General features: G+C 41.9%; 1 long non-coding RNA gene across 3 annotated transcripts in view; it reads right to left on the bottom strand.

Annotated features, from left to right (window-relative positions):
• The window catches only part of LOC136012937 (uncharacterized), a 274,847-nt gene that overhangs the window by 244,437 nt on the left and 5,690 nt on the right, over positions 1-24,720 (bottom strand). For all 3 annotated transcript variants that reach the window (XR_010612084.1, XR_010612085.1, XR_010612083.1), the window contains exon 2: positions 11,430-11,516. This is a non-coding gene — a long non-coding RNA (uncharacterized LOC136012937). The remainder of the gene's footprint in view (positions 1-11,429; positions 11,517-24,720) is intronic.

Here is a 24,720-nt window from a genome sequence, read left to right on the forward strand (position 1 = left end):
CAAATTAAAGGCAGTCTTTGTCAACAACACATATATGAGCCACTTTGAGGGTTTTCTGTCCTGAAGAAAGACCCACCTGTCATTACTGTATTCATAAACTGGTAACAATGGAAAAACACTGTATATAGCCACATAATAAATGGAAAGAGTCTTTAGGGAAAATGTAGAAATAATGTATTTCCATAGAGGATTCCAGAGCATTTGACAAACGCTGATTAAATCTCAGTACCCCTGTGGGCAAGCTTTATTCGCAGAGTATTTCACAAACTGATAATACGAGGCATAAACTAAGACAAATCACTCAGTGGCAAATCCAAACAATCTAAGAACGTGGGTGCTAAGACTTATCTGCTATTGTAAACCTCCTTCAGCTGTCAACAACAGAAAGCCTAATAAATTTACAGACTACTTTAGGTTGGAAGGGACCTCTCGTCATCACCTGTACCAACTCCCTGCTCAAAACAGGGCAGGTACCCGACAGGAATTATCCTTTTTCTAAATCATGTCCACTACCTCTTTTCCTTCTACTGCACAAAAAAAAGACTGTCTTTTCTATATCCTCTCTGCAGCCAGATGTAGGCAGCCACAAAATCAACCTTTTTCTTTGCTTAGGACTGAACAAACCTAGCTCTCTCAGCCCTAGTCCACCCATCACCCACCACAGCACCATGACCATCTCTCTTGCCCACCCATGGACCAACTCCGCATGAAATTCCTATCAAGCCCGTTTTCCCAGCCTTGCAAATTGTAACAGCTATTAATGCCGGCACTCAGGAGAATGCCTGAAACGGGTTAAATCACACAACATCATCACATTTATAAAACAACAACATAAAACCCTCACCCTGCCCCAAGTATTAGCCCATACAGCTCTAGGTGACATACACGCTGGCACTCAGAAACCAAGGTAACGCAGAAGGAAGTGGGAGCATGATTAAAGAAAGAGAAAATGCCTATTTGGTAGGGGAGTAATAAAATTCTATACTTGGTTTCATTTTTTAACTCAACAAAATAATCACTCTAATGAATGAACCATACTTAGATTTTATAATAGAACAAAGCACTAAATGTCCTGAAGTAGTGTGTTGATTTTCTTCTTCTCTCCTGGAAATTCAGTGGGTTTATTATTTCCAAATCTGTGCATCAGAACAGCAATGTGCAGCACCGGGTATCACAACGGCTGCTTAGTACGTTATTAACTACAGAAAAAATTGCCCATGGAATTGTGCCTCATTTGGAATAATGATTTAAAAAGAAATCATGACTACACCAACTGAAAGATTTAGTGCATTAAGTATCTTTCCGCTAGGCTTGCAGGCACATTTGGCAGAGATCTGTGGTCTAATGCAGACAGAAATCTGTATCATCATTCAGAGTATGTTTTATCTAATTGCTGACCTGCTGTAAAACCTTTGACATGTCAATTAATGTCCATGTCTGTTATCTCTCCATCACTCACTACTTAAGAGCATAAACAAAGAAATGCTTCCCAAAGAGAAGGGACTTAAAACAATGAGATGGACCTTTATCTTAATTGAAATCTGTATGCTCTATTATAATAAGGATCAGCAATACAGTTATCATCAGGATCATTGGACAGTTGTGATTAGAGCTAAATCAGGGAAACTTTAATAGAACTACCCCGAAAGAAAAACAACATCCATTTCCACCTCTCCTCTGTTTTAGAGTAAAATTGGAAACTGTACTCAGTGTCAAGCTCCCAAGTTCGAGGTTTCAGAATGGATACTCTTTTCTTGTAGGTTTCCCTTTATAAAAGAGAAACGCTATGATGACAATTCTGATCAATCCTGAGGAAGTTATTGTGGAATCTGCCTTTATGAAAAGTATTTTTCAACTGTTAGTTCCCCAGCTGAAAGAAGTTCTCAAAATCTTGAAAACTCACACAGGAGTTTCCATCCTTTATGGATCTCTGACTACACTGTCAGCCAGATCAACATTTTCCACCATTGGTTACATCCCTGCGCCTGCAAAGCAGCCATTTCTCACTCCAGTTTTAAGAAATACAGTAGCAACTTATAACACAGTAGGGGATCTCTTGGAGTTGAATGCTGTCACATTATAAAAACATACAACATTATGCAGCAATTGTGTGGCAGAGAAAACTGCAGACCTTGCTTTTCTTATTTCCTTTTTATTTGCTGTTCTGAGTTGTGTCTAGCTCAGGTCTCATCCCTACAGCCCTTAGTCAAAAAGCATCTTGATTACATGAAAGCTCAGTGGAATCTCAGCAGTAAAGTTAAAGGAAAAAGGAGGGAAAAATCACAGAACTGGGAGCTCAAGGGCACTCAAGGGTTGCACCCTCACCAGAAGCTTGGATTTGAGACCATCAATCAAAGCCCCATGAAATAACTCTTAGGCAGCTGACACTTTCCAGGGCTGCTGCTACAGTGTGCTGCTGGGGAATTGTCCAGCCAAAACCCACTTCCCAGAGGCATAGCACAGAAGCCTGGGCAAAGCAGCAGCCCCATTCATGTCACTGAGGCCAAGATGCTTTTCCTTCGTTTTTCCTTTTCAAATGAGCATGCACTACAACAGCAGGAGAAAGAGAAACCCACTCCTGTAACTGAAGTAATGATACATCAAGGCATCTCAAGGACCTTTTCAGACACAGTCAATATAGCAGAGACCTGCCTGGGTGCATGACACAGTCAGCACTCTCTAAGTAGCACAAAAGGAAAGGCAGGTTACCTGACAGTTTACCTGTTCATGGCTTCCGACCAGGGCTGAGTGAGTACACACATGCAATAGCACCCTGTCTCAGACAAAGCAGAGAAAGTGGTGGTAGGAGAAGAAGCAAGGGAATCAAAACATAAATTTAACCTTTAGATAGCACTTCTCTAATCTTCCAAGGGCTTTAACAACCAACCTTATCTACTCAAATATAACAACCTTTACATTTGGCAGCCTGTAGCTAGGTACCATGGTAAATGTGATGAAATAGCTCTGACCAACACTCTTAGCTGTGCTTCAGGAACTGTTACTACCAAAACAATTCTGAGTTCATCACTTTCCTCCTGGGGCTTATCCATATATGCTCTAAGCAAGTAAGGAAAAGGTAGCCAACGTCAATGACCAGAACAGGGAAGACAGCAGCAGAGGTTCACTAAAGAAATGCGACTGCATGGAGTTTTCTTCTTTCCTTTAAATGTGCCATTTGTCAACATGAAAAGATTACTTGCTATTTGTGGTATATTACCTTCCCACAGGGAAAGGGTAATTCATCAAACACTGAAATATCTGAATTGACCCAACTAGTGCATGAAATTCTCAATGTTAAATAGAAGACAGGAAGTCAAAGTTTAATGCGCTTCTCTCGGGTCCGACTGCAACATTTGTTGATGTCCATACACCCATTTTTCTCTGTAAGTTTATCACCAAAGCTGAGACACATATATAAACCCATCTATCTACATATCTTTTTATATATGCATTTTAGGTATATACAGTCCCTCTCAGGAAAGGAAGGAGTCAAGTATTTCAGTAAATCAGTAAGCTACAGTATAAATTTGGTGCTTCATATCACACTGAATATGTAAACATGATGGAACTTAACCCTATTCTATGATTCTAATACTTCTGCTGCACTATCTAGATTTTTTGGATATACACAAAAAATACCAGATCTGTAACCTGCTTTTTGTGTCCACAAAGCTACTTCTGTTAGGCTCCTGTCTAGAAACTAGGGCATTTAAAATCCTCTCTCTGAATGATGAGGATGTTGTGGAGAGTCACTTTCTGTTTAGAACAGCCAAATGTCACCAATACATTTATGACCACTGTAAGTTTCTATTAAAGAGAGAAAAGAGTTTTATAAGAAGATCTAAAGAAATCAGACTAAAGTTTGAGCCTTAACTTTATCTACAGCAACGAGAAGGAAAAAAAAAAGCAAACACACAAACCAGACAACCATAATCTGCATAGTTGTGGAACAGCATTAAGGAACTTCTATTTAAAAGAGAATTACACAATCACTCAGCATTGCACTTACAATCTCAGAGCTGGAAATAAAAATCAAGATTCATGAGTCCCTACCAACTGCTTTAAGTGTAAGACTAAACTCTCTTAGCAAAATGGGAGTGGGGGAGAAAAGAAAGGGGAAGAAGTTAACTCTTCTCTGCTGAAGACAGACGATTGTCTCCTTTCAGGCTGTGCTTCTAATACACAGAAAGCATTCTTACCTGACCATCGGTTTCTACGTTAACCTCGAAGAACCTGTACTACTTAAACAAATGGGGTATGGTTTGAATGTTCACTTACCCTTCCAAAACCATCAGATTTTCTCACATGGCATAATGAAAAAGCAACATCAAAAACTTCTTACTGCTTATTATTTTGTCTTCTACTATATTTGGAGTTTTTATTTGTACTATATGAGCTATCAAACCCCAAGTATTTGATGTATTTCAATGATTCCAATATACCAGTGAGAACTTGTTTTCATAGCTGGGGGCTTCAGAGTCTAATAAATATTTCTAAAGCAATTTGAGTTGTTTTATGAAGTACTACTGAAGTCTAATAAAATACCATCTTATTAATAAACTGCCTCTCCTGGAGACAGATGCAGGAGAAAGAAAAGCAGCAGTCACTAAGTAATAATAATGGAGCAAAAGTTAAATTCAAACAGATGTTTGCACTTTGGGCAAGGCCAAATGTAAAATCTTGGTTTTCTTATCTGTTTCCCTTCCCACTTCCAACTTGAATCTCCGTTCGCACTGATGCAACACAGCACTTGAGATGCTGGACAGCTTGTCCCCTGGTATTCTTAGAATTTAGCAGACAAGATTAATTTGCCACAGAAGAAGAGAACAAATCATCCTCCACTACTACATCTTTCAAAGAACACCACTGGTCTGCACTACTAGGACATTTCTCAAGTGCTAGTGTTCTGTGGAAAAGAACCTTCGGCACATACGGGGCAGAATCACCCTTCCGTTTCATGACCACACTGGCTAGGACTGTGACACATGAACTTTGATTGGGACAACCCATCGTTAGGACAGAACAAACAGATTTTAACACAACCACTGTCCAAATGCTCTTTTAAAGAACACCATTTCAAAGCAGAGCATTAGAAATACTGATGTTGGAGGTTACGAAGTAGAAGAGTAGTATGTGGAAAGTCATTTCTTACACCATCATTAGCTAAAAAATTCCATCACACTCTGTGTATAGAAGCTATTGCTAAATGCAGCATAGAGGTGATGCTTTAATTAGGTTACAGACACATAAATCTGGAAAGAAAATTAAAAACCTTCTATACACTTCAGTTACTCGGAGAAGCCAAAGGGAGGAGGGGGAACACCACTGAGCTGAAACACTTCCCCTCAACCTCCCTCTAACAAGAGAAATTTGTTCTTCAGCGGGTTTAATCAAAACGTCCTATCATTTCCCTGAAGCATTCTCTCTTGCTGCTTCAGCAACATTTCCATTCTCCATGTGCCCTTCAACACGACGCTGTCTCCCCACGAGACACCGTGGCCACTTCTAAACTTCATCACCACGAAACCCTTGGAAGGTTTCTCAGACATCTGAAGGCTTTCCTGTCTGCTAAATTAGAAAATGATTCAGCGCTGTAATTCTCAAAGATATTGGAAGCTCACTGAAAGCACAGACCCCAGACGAGAAGCTCCTTCTTCAGAGAGTAAGGTTCTACTGAACTAAGTAAAACTTACCACGTAAGTATCTGCAGGATTGAGCCCTTAATCTTTTCAAGAACCTTCTGAAGCTTTAGCATACAGGTAAGCGCTAACGAAACAGACATGTAAAGTCAACCCACACCACTTTTTAAACATTGACAGTGTAACAATCAAAGCAACACAGAAAGGCAGTGAACAGTTTCTATTCAATTGTTATTACTACAATAAAGCCCAAGATGAAAGTTTATGCAAACTGTGAATGGGTGCTCTAAGATATTCATCCAAAAATCACTATATATTGATGAATATCCATCACAAATCACAGGACAGCCCAGGTTGGAAGAGACCTTGAAAAAGCATTGCATATAGCTATTCATGGGAAAGGAAGTGCCAGTGACATTAACTGACACCCTGTCCAGTCATGCCTTGAAAACCCCCAGTGATGAGGGCTCTACCACATCCACAGGGAGACTGTTCCAGTGATTGATTTTCTTACTGTGAAAAACTTCCTTTTATTTTGTTCAGATTAAATGAAAATCGCTTCTGTTCCCTACCATATATGGTAAGAGATAAAAAAAACAATTGGGGTGGAATAAAAGCTAATACAGACTGAATAAATTTCTCTAATAAAGTTGGGACCTTTTTAACCACAAAACGCACTTTAGTTATTTGAACTACCAACCACCTATACGGAAGAAAAAGTTGGCTTGTCTGTGGTTTTCTGTTTTCCATCTTTGCAGCACAGGCAGCACAATATTCCAACACAGTTGTGCACAAGTCCTCCGAGGCCAGACCTCACGTGGCAGAGGTTTCCTGGGGAGACTCTGCAAGCCCCCCACTCAATGCTCCAGGGCTCCCCTCACCCCTGATGACAGCAGGTAACACTGAGCCCCAGCTCCCTCCAGCCCCACAGCACTGATGGCATAGCAAACTTGTACCTGAGGTGCAAGTCCCACTGACCCCCACCAGCCAACCCTGGCCCTCACCAAACCAATTATCCGTGTTAAATCCGCTATAAACTTGCAGTACAACTAGTACTTTACTTATTTCATCAAAGCGGCACCTAGAGAATCCAGATTTAACTGTATTAAAGAGTATATTTAAAAAGTTCAAAAAGAATTGAGTAACTTGTTACTTATCTGTAAGGGGAAAAAAAGTTCTAACAAGTGACAGTTTTGAATACTGGAGGGGCAAAGATGACAGAAGAGGGTAAGAAAGCAGTTACCAGCTACTCAGCTGGTAACCCTTTAATACTCAACCCAGACAGATGCATTTCCCTGCCTGCCCACTCATCATTTCAGAGCCTCCTGTGAAGAAGAATACAGTCTGCACTCTAAGTGAGAGTCCATATTTTCACAAGTCCCCCTCCCACCCAAATTAATCCACCTGGGAGACCATGTAAAGGAGCCAGAGAGTGAAAAGCAGAAGCTTCAGTGACCTCCACGTGAGCTACCGTTCATCCAGCATCCTGTGGTTACAAACACAATCCAGTCACATTTCACAGGCCAGTTTAGAGAATAATCCTATGAAAATGTTCCCTTGCCTTCTCCTTTTTCCCTTCTTTCCCCTCTGACCACTGGAGCATCACCTATGCACACCTGAGAACCACAATAAAAATCTGGGTTTGGTTCCTGTCTCTTTCATTAAAAGGGCAAAGCTCAGAACCATACAGAAATTAAGGAAGATCAGAAATGCCTGTCAAGGGCTGGTTTAACCAGATTTCCTTCCACATAAATATGGATCTTCAATTCACATTCACGCCACTGCTCAGACAAAAAGTGCAAGCTCTTCCTTTGCGCACACCAGGAGCAGCTTTGCCCTGATGAAGTTCTGCGGGCAGCTTAAAGGCTGATTTCATTCTTAGCGATGGTCAACCATGCACCCATTTCACACGGGTTGTGTTCTTTGCTGTATCGTTCTTGGCAACCGGTTAGGATGGGTTTTTTGCTGATATTTTAGTTTCAAACTTGAAAATTTATTATAACTGCAGAGAGCCTCTGCAAGGACGCAGCTTCCAGAGAATGCAGCACCACAGAAAGCAGATTAAAGATAACAGAACTTTTAAAAGCTCATTTTCTGCACCCTGGTGGTTTTTAGCAATAGGAAAACACACACATTATCATGGGAATAGGTATCAAAAAGTAACTTCTACACTGCAAAGCAACCGCCTACTTTAAACCCCTGTCTCAGACTTCTCTCTAATCCTGTTGCAGGTATGGCCAGCTTCTTAAACAAGGCCATGAGTGAGGCAAGGCATTACTTCCTTCACACTAACTGGGAATTCGGATGGGGTAGTCAAAGATGCATATACAAGGAATACTAACATACTCAACTCAGTGAATCTGCATTCCAGGTTGTAATCCACGTGCGCTTCTGGCGGGCACAGGTTCCACAAGTTTCCCAGACAACTTCCAACAAACTTTTCTGGTCAAAACCATGGTTTCTGATTAAAGACCTCTGAAATCATGAGGAGGTTGCACACACATTTCATTGTAAAAACACAAAGACTCAAGAGAAAACCAGCAAGCGTTAACCCCTTTTATTAAAGAAACCCAAACGTCACATTCACGGTTCTTCCTGAACTTTTGTTTCATTCCCTGTGAATAGCAATAAATACAAAATACTTGCATCAGCTATGGATCACAGACTTCTTGTTTTGGGTTTTTGTTTCAGATGGGGAATCACTGGAAATGCCAAAGCTCTCTGGATGAGTTCAGTCTAAAACCATTACAAGAGTTCTATTTCCATCAAGAACTGTACTTTGGAAGGGATGCCTTTAAATTCTGTGAGCTCCCAAAGAACTTACCAGGGCTACAAAGAGGGCAAACAGACCATTTCTGGTTGAATAACAACAGTCCCACTGAAGGAAAGCTCGACCTCTTTTCCTCGCACCCAGTCATTTGAAAGGATTTCTTCCCTTCCTCCCTGCCATTGTAAGTTGAACATTTTCCCTCTTCAAGTCCTTCCACTAACAAATCAAAACCACTGACTTCTTAAATGAAGTGTACTGATCATCAGATATACAGTTCTGGAAAGAAATTACAAGGGTTCAGGAATATTCCAATGATTACACCTGTTTTATTCTCAGCCTCTCCGAGAATACCCATTTTTCACTTTGCTAGTAATGCTCTAAAATACAGCAGGTACTTGAGACCGCAGATGTTCCTCTCTAAAATGCAAAAGGTCCATAAAATTTGTTTGTAAATAACAAGGAAGAAATGGATGGGTAAGAAGTGTATGCGATGGAAGGACTACAGTGCTGTGCAGAGCCCCCACTCTGGCAGCATCATTTAGCCCAACTGCCTTGGGTTTCCTAGGACCCTTGGGACCTGCCACCCAGCTCCATCATGAGGTGGATCACGAACCACTGGGAGCAGGCTTGGGTCAGAAGCCTCCTGTGACACAAAGGCAAACCCAAAGCAAATGAAATTAGCTAGATCCTGACCCCTTGACTCCTTATACACGCCACTGGCTTCTGATCTGATCACAGTGCCTCTTATCCTACTATCAAGCACAATTAATACTGATACTTAAACCAGATTTTGTTTTAAGCATAGGTAGCAGGGTCCATAATTGCTGTAGCTTTGGATGTAGCCCTTAGCTAATTCAGAGTATAAACCTATTATTCCACATTCCTCACACTAAAAATGTTACGCCTTGAATTTGTGGGAGACAAAGAACTGACTGTAACTCCTTTTAACCGTATGAATTTCTTTAAACGGAAAGTACAGTGGAAAATCTCCAGTGCAACAGAGTTTAATTCCAGTACCTGACAGTTCCACATTAAAGAATATTGCCATATTTAGATGTTCAGTCTTTGCAGGTAATGGCATGCCAACTGCATCACTTTTACTGCAGTATTAGTATTTACTGCCCTTACTTTAACATCTTACATGAATATATTATGTAAGAGTTTAAAAATAAACAGTAACTGCAGCAGGACATGAGACCAGGATGGAGCATCTTCCCCCCCCCCCCACCTCCCTGTGCAAGCTGCAAGATCACTGTGGCCCTGTAGCAACAAAAGACAGTTCTTAGTGGTGTGTTTGTTCATTTAAATATCAGGCAAATTCCACAGGATTAATACACAACTCACAGTGGATTACATGCTTCATCTTAGATTTTCATGGGAATTGGAAATTTATGTATATTAAAAGTATCTTTGAACTTTTATTCCTTATTTAGTTCCTTAGCTTATAATATTCCAACATACAATAACGCCTAAAAAATACTAGTTATATCCCCTCTGCAGCTATAATAAGATCTGGAAAAGAAACACTGAAGAGGATGATAGTTACAACATGATGTAGTAATCTGCTGTGATTAACTCCACATTTTCCAATGTGTCCAACTGGAAACTAAAGATTAACAGGTCACTAAGTAACATGAGAAACTGCACACATGGACAATTAATCACAAAACCAGAATGGTGGAGAAACGCAAAATACTGCTAAATTTTATAATTGTTACATTATATTTTTAATCATTCCATGTGTATTTTAATGCAAAATAAATATATTCTCTTCAGTCAAAAATAAAGGGTCCTGCTAGGACCTGAATTTCATTAGTGCCATATCAATCAGCAATTATGATTGACCTTAGTAAAATAGAGTGTGTTTTGATGTTGTTACTGACAGTAGCGCAGGTAAACATGTTCTCCTGCATTTCAAGCTTGCTTTGGTTTGACAGGGATCATCTGTCTCTGACCACCTGACCGGCTGTGATGGGACGAACCCATAGCAAATCAAGTTGCACTGGTTCTACTGCCTACAAGCTTTCTAAAATTACATGAGAACCAACCCAAAACTTTGTGTTACACTTGCCAGATCAAGCATGCACGTGTTCTTCAGAGCAGCAGAGGACAAAGAGACTCTCTTCACAGCATCTAACACAGGCTAAAAAGCAAAACCTAGGGTAACTAGTACAGCCTTCCCCACACACATAGCACCCAACCCAAAGAGCTGCACCAAGGCGGTGCACTGCAGCCAGTCAGGCAGCCTCTCCCAAAGCTCACAGAGAGCATGGCTTCCACAGAACAGTGGTACTGATGAAAGGCTATTAGCTTTGTCTGCCACTTCAGTACGTGGTTTTGGTTGCATTTTGGTTTCTTTGGGGTTTTGCTTTTATTAAGTGATGTAGTGACCCTTATGAAAAATACTGTTGGAGTATTCTTATTTCAGCACCTAGTGCCACTGCTCAGTAACACCCTCTTCTCCAGCTTGCTAGAACAAAGGATAAGAGTTGGTGTTAAGGAGGATTTAACTTTTTCCTCCTATCCCACAGACTGACAATGTGGAGAAGTGCTACTGCCCAGTCCTAAAGAGCTGCACTACCTGCAAAGCTTAACGAGACCTTCGTGCTAAGGCTGGCTAATGCCCTACCAATATGCCTACGAATACACCCAGCAAAGAGACAGTAAGCTTCTTGGAAGCCATTTTTTCTATTGAAAAAATTGACTTTCAGTGTTCTAGTGGCACTTGTAACTTGCAAGTTCCAACAGTACATACACAAAGTAAAACTGGAAGAAACATGGAAAGAAGACCACTGCAGACTGTCCCCCTTGCTCTTTGAATACTTATTTCAAAGACTGGGGTGGGAGGAGCATGTCAAACACATTAGAGCATTAAAGGAATAATTTACAATACACCTTAACTGTACACTTGAGACATCCCTACTGAAGGCAGGCAGCAATTTTACTTGCTGTCAAAGTATATTTTTCTGTAAAGGATTCTTGTAAATGTGCAGAGCGCTTTCAAGTTTCACTGTACTCACCTAAATTGTCTTCACACAAATCACAGGAAGGAGTTGGCCTGAGAACCGCAACCAGTAAACTTCTAACAGCAAAGTCTCTCAAGGCTGCTGTAGATGAGAGGAAGAATAAAGAAGTCACATTATCTGATGCCAATTTTCGTCCCTTTTTAATTATCCTTACTATTATTTAGTAACACCTAGAGAAGTTTTCACTATTTCCCCATATGTGACTAGACGCCACAGAGCACATTTCCATAGCTTCTCTTGACTTCAGTTCTTCATTCCTAACACTAGAATTTGCACCAGGTTTGTATCTGAAGGCACAGTATCACTTTTAAGGGCTGCTGTTCCTGCTTTCTAAAAGACCCTGCATTTTTTAAGCGATAATTTAATTCATTTACCACTAGTAGTAACAGTACCTGATCACACTCACAGACCTTATATGCAAATGGTGACATTTACGTCTGTAATTAATGGTGGGCACAGAACAGTAAACCTAACTGCAGAAGCAAAATCATGTTCAGCTAAACAGGCCAGATAATGGCCTATAAAAAGAGAAAGCAACAAAAGATGACTCAAAGGATATACAAATATACAAGTATGTGAATTGAGTTAGCACCCCTGAGTCACAGCCACAACCGTGATCCCTGACCCCCTCACTCTTAACCCACCTAAGCTTCTGGTACTTCTGCGCCTTGGCAAGATCATGCAACGATTCCTCCCTTCAGTCAGTACTTAGGTGATGTTTCATCACCAGCTTTACTTTCACAAGGCCAAAACCGAATTCATTTTCCCTTGTAAACCGGAGCATTTTTGTGGCTGCCGCAGTAAAACCAAAGTAAATTAAAAACTTCAAAACACAAAACCCCAAATCATCACTTGGGCTGGTAACACTGTTTCCACCTTTGACTCTACCCTTTTCATTGCCCCTCTCATCCAGTATTCCCCAAATCTGATGATGATTTTTTGCACTACCTTGAAAGGTACATTTCCATCGCAGATATGAATGTCACTTACAGTTGTAAGGAAGCCCACCTAGCTTTAAATCAGCCAGCACCGATACCTGACCTCCAACACCCTTGGTATCTTTGTGTAAGTAAAAATGCATACACAGAAGCTGCCCATGTACTGTAACTACTCCAATAGGCAATCGCACCAGGACACTACATGAAAGGGGGAAGCATATTTCTAGAGCTCAGGCAGCCTTCCCTACTTCAGTTCTAGTCTCCGGCAGCATAATTATTGGGTAACCTCACCTCCAATCTCTGACATTAATGACAAAGATCTCACAAGCTCAACAGACCACATGCTGAACAGACACGGAAACAGATTCCCACTCTTTGTATCTTACTCAATACGTCTTCCCTATGCTTGATGTCCCTGCACATATTTAAAAACAAACCTCCTTGTTTTCCATCAAATGAGATTGTGTACATAAACACGTGTTGTACAAGAGCTACTGACTGTAATACTCCCCGTTTTCTCCTTTTGTCTTATAAAAACCTGCGAACAGAGGGAAATAAATTCTCTTTCTTTCTTCTAAGAGTGTTTTTTTGCCTGTGTACAACAGATGTTGTTTCCACAGATTAGTTTATAATTTCTTTCATAACTCAGTCAGAACAACCCTTCAATTCACAGTCAGGGAATAGATTTAGTGCTGCACATAATTCTTGTAATTATGCAACGAAACTGCACTTTGCTAGGTGGAAACTTTGGCTATCAATCATTCTGTTTAGTGTATGGGCAACTTAATCTTCTGTTACACCAGCTGTGCACGGCCCAGCCACCCACGCCAAGGATTTGTTAGGTTTCCACAGTACAAAGTGTAAATGATTACTGTGAGAGGTAATAGAAAGGCAGACAGCAAGTGGGCCAGCTCCAGAGTGGCAAGCTGCAATACATGAAGCTATTAGGAATGCCACACGCAGGAACTGCTCCCCCCTTACCGATGTGCAAAGTGAGCAGTATTTAAATGATTCCACTCATCAACATGCAGTTAGCAACCATAAAGCAAATAGTTTCTCCCCTAAAAATAAACCCAAAACTTTGCTGGGTCAAAAACTAAAAGATGAAAGAGTCAAACTGCTTGTGTGGCTCAGGTGAGCGGTTTGGAGACCTGGTGGATCCTGAGCCTTGAGGTTCAGCATCAAAACTGCAAATGTCACGTAGAACAAAAGCTGGCAGGCAGCAGGCAGGCAATATGGTCAGTTACACTGCTGAAGAGTTCTCGTGCAGCTGTAGAGCTAGGAACAAAGATATTTTAAAAAGCTTTTCAAGAAAATGGTTTCCCTGTAAAATGAAACCCCATTCTCACTTTTATTCAATAGAGGTTACATTGCCAGCCGCGGAAGCTCAACCCGCTGACATATTACCAGGTGCAGAATGCACAACATATTGAAGTTTCTCCAGGAGGTCACATACAGGTGCCCAAAGGCAACTGAAACTCCAGGGGTTACTGAATGGGTTTTAAAGAAACTGATTAGCTAGCCCTGCTTCCCCCCATGAAACAGGCTTAGTGCATGCCTTTAGTAATCCATCTGAAATCATTATGCAGTCTCAGGATACACTTAATGTATCTTTCATACAAAAAGGCTGCAGGGATAAATAGATTCGAAATTCTGAGAGAACAGGTATTTCAGAGGAAGTAGCACAATAAAGTCAATCATAAAATGTTAGGGTCATTCCTCCCTTCCCTATTTCCCCTCCCCTTCCTTTTTAACGGTGAATGGGGTGACAAAGTGGTTTGTCCAAGTTCTGAAAGAGATGGCTCTGAAACACATCTGTGTGTGTGTGACATCCCCGTCCCACCTTCATTTTAAATATGTTTCCCCATATTCTTTCTCTCTCTTCACTCCATGCAGAGGGGGGTGCTCCCTCCCCTCTACCAAGTACCAGTGACACACGTGGAATCCTGTGTCCAGCCCTGGGCTCTGCAGTGTGTGAGAGAGAGAGATGGGCATACCCAGCGCAGTAAAATCCAAAGAATTAAACCTCATTAATGGTTATCAGAGGAAAAAAACAAACCCAAAAAGACACTTGAGCCAATCTCAGTTATTCAAATGGCAGAAAGCCCATACACTTGGAGAACATCCTCCTATTTTGAATTCTGCAGGGAACTGGTTTCAGTTAGCTTGGACTGAGACTACGCTCATAGAAGCGGATTCTGATCCACACCCCATGTTAGAATACATTTGACTGTTGGCAACTCTCACTCAGCAGAAGACAACATTTCTAACAATTCAAACACAGCCTGTACATTAACAGACTATTACTGTGTGCTTTGGCTACTTTTTCTTTCTGCTGGTGAACTACAATCTCTTTTACAACTCTGTTCACTGCACATACAAAACAAAACCAGAAAAGCCAATTACATGAACCCTGCACCTCATGTTATTACCCTGAAGTCATAAAAGCTGAACTAACAGTGACTTTCGTAAGACTGCTGTGTTTTTCCCATCATAATGATTCACTAAATATTATGCTAGTATTACATCAAAGACCCCACAGGATTCAAAGCAAAAAGCCCTACCCACTGTCATACTGCAGTTCTTCCTCACACACAGCACATGTGACTTATGCTGCGGAGTATACTCCACAGCAAAAAAACATGCTCTTTGTTGTGTGAGTGATGGGGTACCTCAGCGGACACCAGTTCTCACCAACGTAAGACGGATGATGTTTCCCTGGTCTTCCAAAACACAGGAGGAAGAGGCTGCTGCATCTAACTAGGCAGGGAAGTTAGTTGAAGAATCCACATGACAGGTGGGTGCTGCAGGCATGGAAGGCATCAGAAACAGCAAAATATCCTCATATCCTCACTAACCCTCAGCCACAATTTATGGTTATGACTAGGTTCTTATTACATTGACCTGAAAAGGCAATGCTGTCTCAAGTATCAGAAAGATTCAATCAAAAACACTGTGGAGATGGAAAAACTTTAAGCTGTGCCTTAAGAGTAAAAAGTCTGTTCCTGTGAGCATCATTGATAACCAGGCATAATCTGAATGCAGCGTGTGGCTTAGCAGCGCCAGATTCAAACAGCAATCTTGGAACTACCACGAGAAACTGCAATTTATCTGTACTGACAAGATAAAGAATCCTCAAGGAGAGATCAGAGGTGACAACCCACTCTTACGAAGTTTAGCACAGTCATCCACGTATCAGTATGTAAAACATAAGAGACAAGATTTCAATGTTGGTAGCTATATTTATTTGTTTTGCAGTTAAAAGCACGAAACATGAATTCAATAGGGAAATTCCCTGCTGCTGCTTCCCAAGCATTCCAATATTTTTCAAGTCCCAAACACACAGGAAGCAACATTCCCCCTCACTCTCCTCACATACTACACAGCCTTCCATTATTCCTTTTCTTATTCTTTACATAAAAGTCAGACCTAAGGAGGAAGGTCAGGAATTAAGGAGGGAGTTGAGGAACAAAAAGCAATTTCTACATGAAAGCCACACTGTGTTGATGTGTGTGCTTTCAAAATACAGCAGCCAAATCTGTATGATCAACGCAGAAGGAACACAAGGATTTGAGTCAGTGTCCCAAGACAGTCTGAGTCCAGGAGCAAGCGGTGACTTCGCACAGCAAAAGGCATTTCATTCCAGCCACCGAAGGAGCTACTAAGCAGCAGTCATTCATGTCATATCAGCCCTGGGCCCTCCATGACTTACTACTAGGCAAAAGAATTCCCCATGAAATGTGTTGTACCAAAGTCTGCCTGACCCCATTTCAGTGGCTGCAGTCAGCATGTAATTTCCTCCACTATTTTTTCCCTGCATGAACAGTTTTTTTCCCCTAAATATTGCACTACTGACTATCTGTATGTATGGATTTCCAGAAGTCCAATTACATGACTGTTTACCAAAAAAACCTTAAAAAATAGGGCACAATCCAAAAAATGTATCTATTTGTTGCTAAAATAGCTCTCGTAACACCCAAACCATTCATATCTGATAGCAATGTAATGAATAAAACCCATCTTTTGAATTATTGTTGGCATACTAGCATGCTTTCAAGAAAAGGTTTCTTAGAAGGTAGCATTTTGAACTGATAATTTTATTGCATTCATTCTTAATGCCCTCATTACTTACCAGAACTTACACATTGCAATTTATTGTACAGAGTAACTACAGCTGGAATGATTACAATCTGATTCAATCAATTTCAACTGGAGTGCAAAAAAAAGGCTGCATCAAGAACCATTGTTTCAAAAGGGGAAATTTGAATAAAGGTAGAGAAACCATTCTGTACTGGGTTAAGAACTTGAGAGCACAAAGGAAACTCTGAATTTCATCAGGACATAAGGGTGCAAAGTACTGCCTGTAACGGGTGCTCTCCACTTGTGAAATGGAATACTAATGGAATACTTGGGTACGCAGAGGTCTTACAAAGTAACAAAGAAAAGGACTTACCAAAGAATATTACGTCTTAAAGATGAAGCAGAGATAGAGTAAGAACTGCACATAGTCAGACTGAGTTAGACTGCATTAAAAATGAAGCTGAACTTCAGCCATAAAAATGGTAAGTAAACATGCACAGTGATGAAGCAGCATTAATCACAGAAAACGCATGGAAGCCACACAATAAAATGCTCTATAATGCATTCAATACAGCAGATGATGCTGAAAATGGAAGAAAAAGTGACACTGCCGTGGGAAGAGGAGGGGTAAGGGGGTATGGAGAAGTATAGAAATATGTAATCCCAAAAGTGATTTACAGGCAGAACTTCAAAACGCAACACATTGACCATGCAACTCCAAAGCCACAAATTTAGACAGAGCAGCACATAGAATTGTAGACCAAAGATAAGTTTTCTATACGTTTAGTGAAACACGGCACCATCCTGAAACAACAACAACAATGCAAGAAAGTTGGTAACAGGGAAAAGAGAGTGATTTTAAGTAGCCTGAAAAGCTTTAAAAACAAGTTTTAAACAAGAAAAACATGGGTAAAAGTAGCAAATATAGGACAATACACGAACAGTTTTTCAGACAAAAACTGCAGTCCAGCTGTAACCTGACATTTTTACCTTGGAATAAAGTACATTCTAAGGTAAGGTTCATCACTGAAATGTAATTATACACATTAGTACAAGATCCTTACAGTGAATAGCAAATTAGTTAAAAGAGAAACAGTTCATGCTCCTGTGAAGATTCCTAATGCTAGAAGCCATCTAACAAAGTTCCTGAAGTACGTGATACTATTTGGTATACTCACAAATCACCTAGGCACATGGGACAAGGGCCGCAATGAAATTCCTTGGAAAACAAAAGTGGGAGGAACACTCACAAGAAAGGACTAGAACATGAAACATGAAAGACATGAAGACTGGTGTAATAAAGAATCAGATTTTCAAGTACTAAATCATGGAAAGGTATCTATAAAGTTACTTGAAGACTGAAAACAAACATTTCTGTTATAAAATCAGAGCTGGAGAAAAGTTTGTTTTACTCGAGATTTGAGTAACTCATAGTATAAATATCCCACATTTGTGAGAAGGCCAACGGCATCAATAATGCACAACTTCCAGAAAAGGTAAGGAAATTATTCCCACTGTACTCTGTATTGATGTGAACAGTTTCCATGCAAGCTCTCAATTCCAATCACCTGTGTAGAAGGAGGATTTAATTCAAGTGGGAAGAGACAAAATAAGATCTATCAGAACTGCAAGAATACAAATCCACTTCTCAAGTCCACACAGGAATATCTGTTTTCAAAATGAAGGTTCAGATACTGTATTTAGATATCAATGATAAATGAATTAAAATTAAACAAGCACCACTGAGGACAGTGAAAAGGATTCCTGGATGTGCAGTTGAGTTGACATGAGATAACCAAGTGAGCTTTGGTATCTGAATGAACTAAGATGGCCATGTGAAGCAGAACAGCAGATTATTACCTCTTCTTCTCACTAATGTGAAGTGCAATAGTATTTTAGATATTTACTAGTTGTTTTAATTCATCCTCATCATCTCTGTGCCAAGATAGGTCTGATACTATTTTGGGGACAAGGCCACCAAACTGTAACAAATGGAAGCAGGACCATTTTTGTTAATAGCAACTTAGAAGTTATGTTCCATCACAGTTCTTGTGCATCTCCACTTGGCCTCCTTGAAAATATTAACAAACAAAAAAAACCACACACACCCAAAAAAAGAAAAGCCAAAACACACCAACCAAACAAAAAAAACCCTTGCATTTTCAAAACAATGTATTTGGTTCCTACTGTACCCCAAATTTTTTGGCTTGATTCTTCCCATCCACATTTTTGAATCTACTTCTTTTGCACCACAGGAAAAGGCCACTGGTTCCATTTGCAACCTGACCAGGTACACTGCTCCTGACTGTGGACAGGCGAGAAGATGGGAAAGGACATACAGGGAGACTGCATGTACAAACTGGGACTCAGGCCTGAAGCAGTAGATACAATACCCATAATAATTAGATTTGTGTCTAAACATTTAAATATAAATAATTACGTATCTATAAATACAAATAGTTTGTGTCTAAATGTTTTAATTTTCAGCAGAAAGTCTCTTTCCCCCCCTCCCCCAGCAAAGCAATAATGAAAAATGCCTTTGTAAGAGACTTAGAAAAATACATTTACAGTAGACAAAATATTCACTCAGGTTCTGTTCATTTATTTTCAATACAAATTAGCTTCCTGAACAAGCATTTTGACTGAAACATCACCAGTGGCATGCAGGCCATTTTCCTCCACGGCTGAAATCATTTCAGAACTAGAAATGGGCATGAATACCCTACTCACTGTAGTAGCCATCAGTCTTAGATTTCATTATGTTGTTTCACACTCAGTTTCATATTCAAAGACATACACACCCCCCATCAAGAAGAAAGATTATACTGTCTTACTCTTCCTTTGTTTTGTCCATGATAATCATCAAAATATCAACTTTCGGCATAGAAAAAAAACTTAATTTTTCAAGAGGGCAACACAACTTCTTTTACCTTCTGAAATGCAGGAGGTAGAGAGAGTTAAACCAGATGAGTATCTCAGGTTGGGCACTGTGAACATCCCCTGAGAGATTAAGCATTTCAGTCCAGTACCTATAAGCTCACGGTACAGTTTTATGAGTTGCCCAAATAGAAAATCGAGCTCGAGTGATTTACAGACAAAAACTATGTGAATACGATAGTGAAAAATTTAATTAATGGGTTAAAATTGGGAAAATTCATTTAGAAAACACTAATGCATCTTCGACAGTAAGTAGTAAAAAACAACCCAAATGACAAAATTTTCTTGCAAGTTAATTCAACCTTCCACAAACACGATGAGGTACTTGGGTAACTAAGCACTTTGCACTAAGTCAGACAGAAGGACTTGTGGACAAGAGTTACTCTTGCCCAAATCAAAAATTAAACCTTTCATTCAAGGCAGCTTCATGAGAGCTTCATGAAATTTTACATACAGCCTCTTTTCATTTAACACTGTGAACAGTGTCGACAGATTACCGTAGGGATATGGTCTTATCTGCCTGCTCAGATTACACTGTACTTACACTGAACCATACAGCATACATAGGCCTAAAAGGTCTCGTTGGTGATTTTCATTTTTAATGAACTGGTTGGAATTCATTATACAATAATTGGAAGGAGGTTTCACAGATAAGCCTCTGTCTTTAGGGGGCATGGTACTGACAGATAGCAATTTCTCTTGAAAAGAAAGGGAACCCAAACACACTCTCCTTGCTAAATGAACCATAGATATTAATCTGAAACCGTCCATGAACACAAGGAAAGAAACAAACAGCACACAGTTCACTGCAAGACAAATAGGGTAATAGGCTTCATTCAACTACCAACTTAAACCAGTTTTGCCCAGGTGAAACCCCATCCACTTTCAGCACTGGCAAAAACTGCATGTGCCAATAGAGAACGTCTGCACTTAGATTTCTGCACTGGAACCTTCACAAAGGTTAAACCCCAAGTATTTACACATAAGAAAACAGCTAATTCTGTAGACTGTCCCACTGCCCAGATGGGTGCGACAGTTGGCAAGTAACCACGTATTTGAAGTCCAGCTTTGATGCAACACGAATCAAACTGCTACCATAAAGAAAAAATTGCTGGGCTTTGCCAACATGGTCTAATAATGCAGCTGTTGTGAAGGCCTTTCAACAGGCTGGTCTGTTAACAAACCTAAGAGAGTGGTGCATCTCATAGGCAGATGTTCCATCTGTACCCTCTACACTATAACTTGCCATTACTGGGTTGAAACTGCAGGCCAGGAAAGTGCAAACACAGCTGTACTAGGCATTGAAATAAGAACAAAAGCAAGCATCCTGCAAAAAACATACACAAATATAAACCAAACTATGACCAACAAAAACTTAGTCTTTAGGAAGTTTAACACACAAGGCTAATTCACAGGATGGGGAAGTCTAGGTTGTTCTGGGAAAACAAAGAACAACTAGGGTAAGAGAATTACTAAGTGCATTTGGACACAAACACATGCCTTTAGTTTAAACACACCACAAATTCATCTCAATTCTTTGATAAAGTACACACCTTCTCATGAGCAGGCATCAAGTTAACGTAGTGGGGTATTTCCACTTTCAAATATAAAGGAATAAACAGCCCAAAACCAGGAAACACTCATTTTCAGTAGTGCCCCTAAAAGGACATCAAGTCCTCCTAGGAAGGATCAGTCGCTCCCTTGGTGCGGCACAGAGTAAGACACCAAAGGCTGGGTTAATTATTGCCTATCTCAAATGGAGTTTGGTGGTCAGCAGGATGCATCAATATCTTAAATCCCCAAATTGTGAGAAAAAGAAAGGGATTTACAAACTAAATCTTGGAGAAGTACCAGTCAAATCACTAAGTAATTTGGAAATCAAGACAACTTCCACTGAATCTAGTAAACTGGAATTGCCATCTAGTCTCAAATACTCTATGTTCTGAAAGAACAGTCAAACTGATTGCGATGTATTTGTTCATACCGAAAATACACTTTTTAACCTAGCATTCACATACGTGAAAAAACATTTATGTTCTAATCATGAAACCAATGACTTTACACATTAGAACTTGCTGCAGGAACAAGAAAGGAAATTACTCTGTGCAGGGACTGGAGAGATGCACACATACACACAAAAACAGAAAAAAAAGCAAGACAAGAAAAAGCATACAAAAGGATTCAAAGAGAACTAATAGAACCCATGTCATAGCGCCAGCACCCGGCAACGCGGCATCACAATGCTCTGGGGCAGTGTAAGGCCAGCGCCCTCCCCTGTCCCACTGCCAGAGTGCCCGGCGCTGCCACCGGGACAGAGCTGGCAGCCTGAGGGCATCCCAGAGGAAGCCCTTGAGCCATTGGGGGAATTCCTGGGAGGAGGAGGGGGTTGATGGGGGAACACTTGAAGCTGCAGGAAGCTGCAGGAGGTTCCGTGCTGCAGTTCCAGCTCCTGGAGGGGCCACGCTCAAAGCTCATCGGATGGATGCATGGATGGATGAAAATCCTGCTTCAGTCATCAGGGAGCTTGCCATACTGAACTCCTGGGCAAAGGGGAATTAGGTGAGGGGGGGAGAACAAGGAATGGAACATAAAACGGCACAAAGTGGCAGGAGGTTCTCTGCTGCCATTCCAGCTCCTGGAGGGACCATGCTCAAAGCTCAGATGGATGGATGGATGCATGGATGGAAGGATGGATGGATGTAAATCCTGCATCAGTCCTCAGGGAGCTCGCCGTCCTCATCTCCTGGGCAATGGGGAATCAAGTGATGGGGGGGACCAAGGGAGGGAACATGAAGCTGCACAAAGCAGCAAGAGGTTATCTGATGCCATTCCAGCTCCTGGAGGGACCACACTCAAAGCTCTTTGGATGGACGAATGGATGGGAATCCTGCTTCAGTCGTCAGGGAACTCACCATCTTCATCTCCTGGGCACCAGGGAATCAGGTGAGGGGAAGAACCGAGTAAGGGAACCCTTAACTGCACGAAGCTGCAGGAGGTTCTCTGCTGCCGTTCCAGCTCCTGGAGGGGACATGCTCAAAGCTCATCAGATGGATGGATGCATGCATGGATGGATGGATGAAAATCCTGCTTCAATCGTCAGGGAGCTCGCCGTCCTCATCTCCTGGGCAATGGGGAATTAGGTGAGGGCAGGACCGAGGGAGGGAACAGGAAGATGCACGAGGCTGCAGGAGGTTCTCTGCTGCCGTTCCAGCTCCTGGACGGACCACGCTCAAAGATCATTGGATGGACGGATGGATGGAAATCCTTCTTCATTCGCTGGGGAGCTCGCCATCCTCATCTCCTGGGGAGAGAGTGGCAGCAGCCAGAAGAAGAAGGATGCGCAGATGGCTCAGTGCCCTCCCCCAGTGCTCTGGAGCTCCACTGCCAAGCACAGGAAGATTCTTGCTCCAAGGAGTCATCAGACCAGCGCCATTTTGCTGTTGTTGGAAGCCCCTGAGATGGCTCCAGACAGAGGCAGAAAAGACAGTGCCAGTGTCCCTTTGTCCCCTCAGAGGCGTAACCAGCGTGTGGACCAGGAGCAGGTCTTGCTCACGTGCTCAGGGAGCAGCCGATCACCAGCACTGGGGTCAGGAAGGAATTTTCCCCCGGGGCAGATCAGCACCGGTCCCCGGGGGTTTTTTGCCTTCCTCTGAGCACTGAGCATCACCACTTGTCAGGGCTCCTGGGGCCATTCTGGCTGCGTTATCGGCCGGTGCTCGTGCACCACGCAGGTGGCCCTCGTGCCCCGCATCCGGGGGGAGGCAGCCTCTGGACTCCCAGGGTGGCCCCAGCGTGGCCCCGGGACTTGCTGCTGTCCTCTGTGGCACTGAGCACCACCCCTTGTCAGGTCTGCCCTGGCCCTTTCTGGCCGGGTTCTTCTTGCACTGCTCTCGCACCACCACGGCACCGCTCCTGCCCTGCCCTTCCTTTGTCAGGCCGCAAGGGAGGTTTTTCCCAGCTCAGCTGAAGGGTCTAAACTAAACCAGGCTGAAATTAACTCAACTAAGCTAAACTAAACCAAGCCAACTAAAATAACTTTATTTCTAAATAAAACACTCTTTCCACCTGTAACCGTTCTGATGTGTGGCTTTGAAAGTGCTTCTGGTTGCTGAAATTTGGCATTTCATGTAAATCGTTTCCTCATTGTACAACTTATCGTGCGTGCAGGGAATGGCATCGAACGGAAGAGAACAGAAAAGAGAACAGAACGGAAGAGAAAGCTATGCTATGTAACGCACATAGAATCATACGTTCGGGTTTCAAAGGACCTTAAGATCACCTATTTCCAACCCCCCTGCCATGGGCAGGGACACCTCACACTACATCATGTCACCTATGGCTCTGTCCAACTTGGCCTTGACCACCACCAGGGATGGAGCACTCACAACTTCCCTGGGCAACTCATTCCAGTGCCTCACCACCCTTAAAGAATTTCCTCCTTATATCCAATCTAAACTTCCCCTGTTGAAGTTTTAACCCATTACCCCTTGTCCTGTCACTACAGTCCCTAATGAAGAGTCCCTCCACAGCATCCCTATAGGCCCCCTTCAGATACTGGAAGGCTGCTATGAGGTCTCCACGCAGCCTTCTCTTCTCCAGGCTGAACAGCCCCAACTTCCTTAGCCTGTCTTCATACGGGAGGTGCTCCAGTCCCCTGATCATCCTCGTGGCCTCCTCTGGACTTGCTCCAACAGTTCCTTGTCCTTTTTATGTTGAGGACACCAGAACTGCACACAATGCTCCAGGTGAGGTCTCACAAGAGCAGAGCAGAGGGGCAGGATCACCTCCTTCCACCTGCTGGTCACGCTCCTTTTGATGCGGCCCAGGATACGATTGGCTTTCTGGGCTGCGAGCGCACACTGTGAAGCCGGCTCATGTTCAGTTTCTCATTGACCAACACCTCCAAGTCCTTCTCCACAGGGCTGCTCTGAATCTCTTCTCTGCCCAACCTGTAGCTGTTCCTGTGATTGGCCCAGCTCAGGTGCAGGACCTTGCATTTGGCCTTGTTGAAATTCATAAGGCTGGCAGCTTCTTCTCAGAGTTAAGGACTAGAAAGAGCATGGTGGTTAAAACCATCTTTTTCCATCTAGAAAATGGAACTGAGAAGAACTGTCTCCACTTGAACCAAAATTTCATACGCACGCTCTCTTCTAAGCCCACATCTCAGTATCTTAAAACACAGATTTGTAGCCTGAAAAAGGTGACAGCCTATGTAGCCTACCAAACACCTTGCAACTGTCAAGTCTATACCTGACTGCAAAGCACAAAAGTATCTCATACCAGTGAATGAGAGATAAAATGCTGAATGAAATTCAATGTTAATGAATGAA

This window comes from Lathamus discolor, chromosome 4 (assembly GCF_037157495.1).
Source record: "Lathamus discolor isolate bLatDis1 chromosome 4, bLatDis1.hap1, whole genome shotgun sequence".
Taxonomy (NCBI): domain Eukaryota; kingdom Metazoa; phylum Chordata; class Aves; order Psittaciformes; family Psittacidae; genus Lathamus; species Lathamus discolor.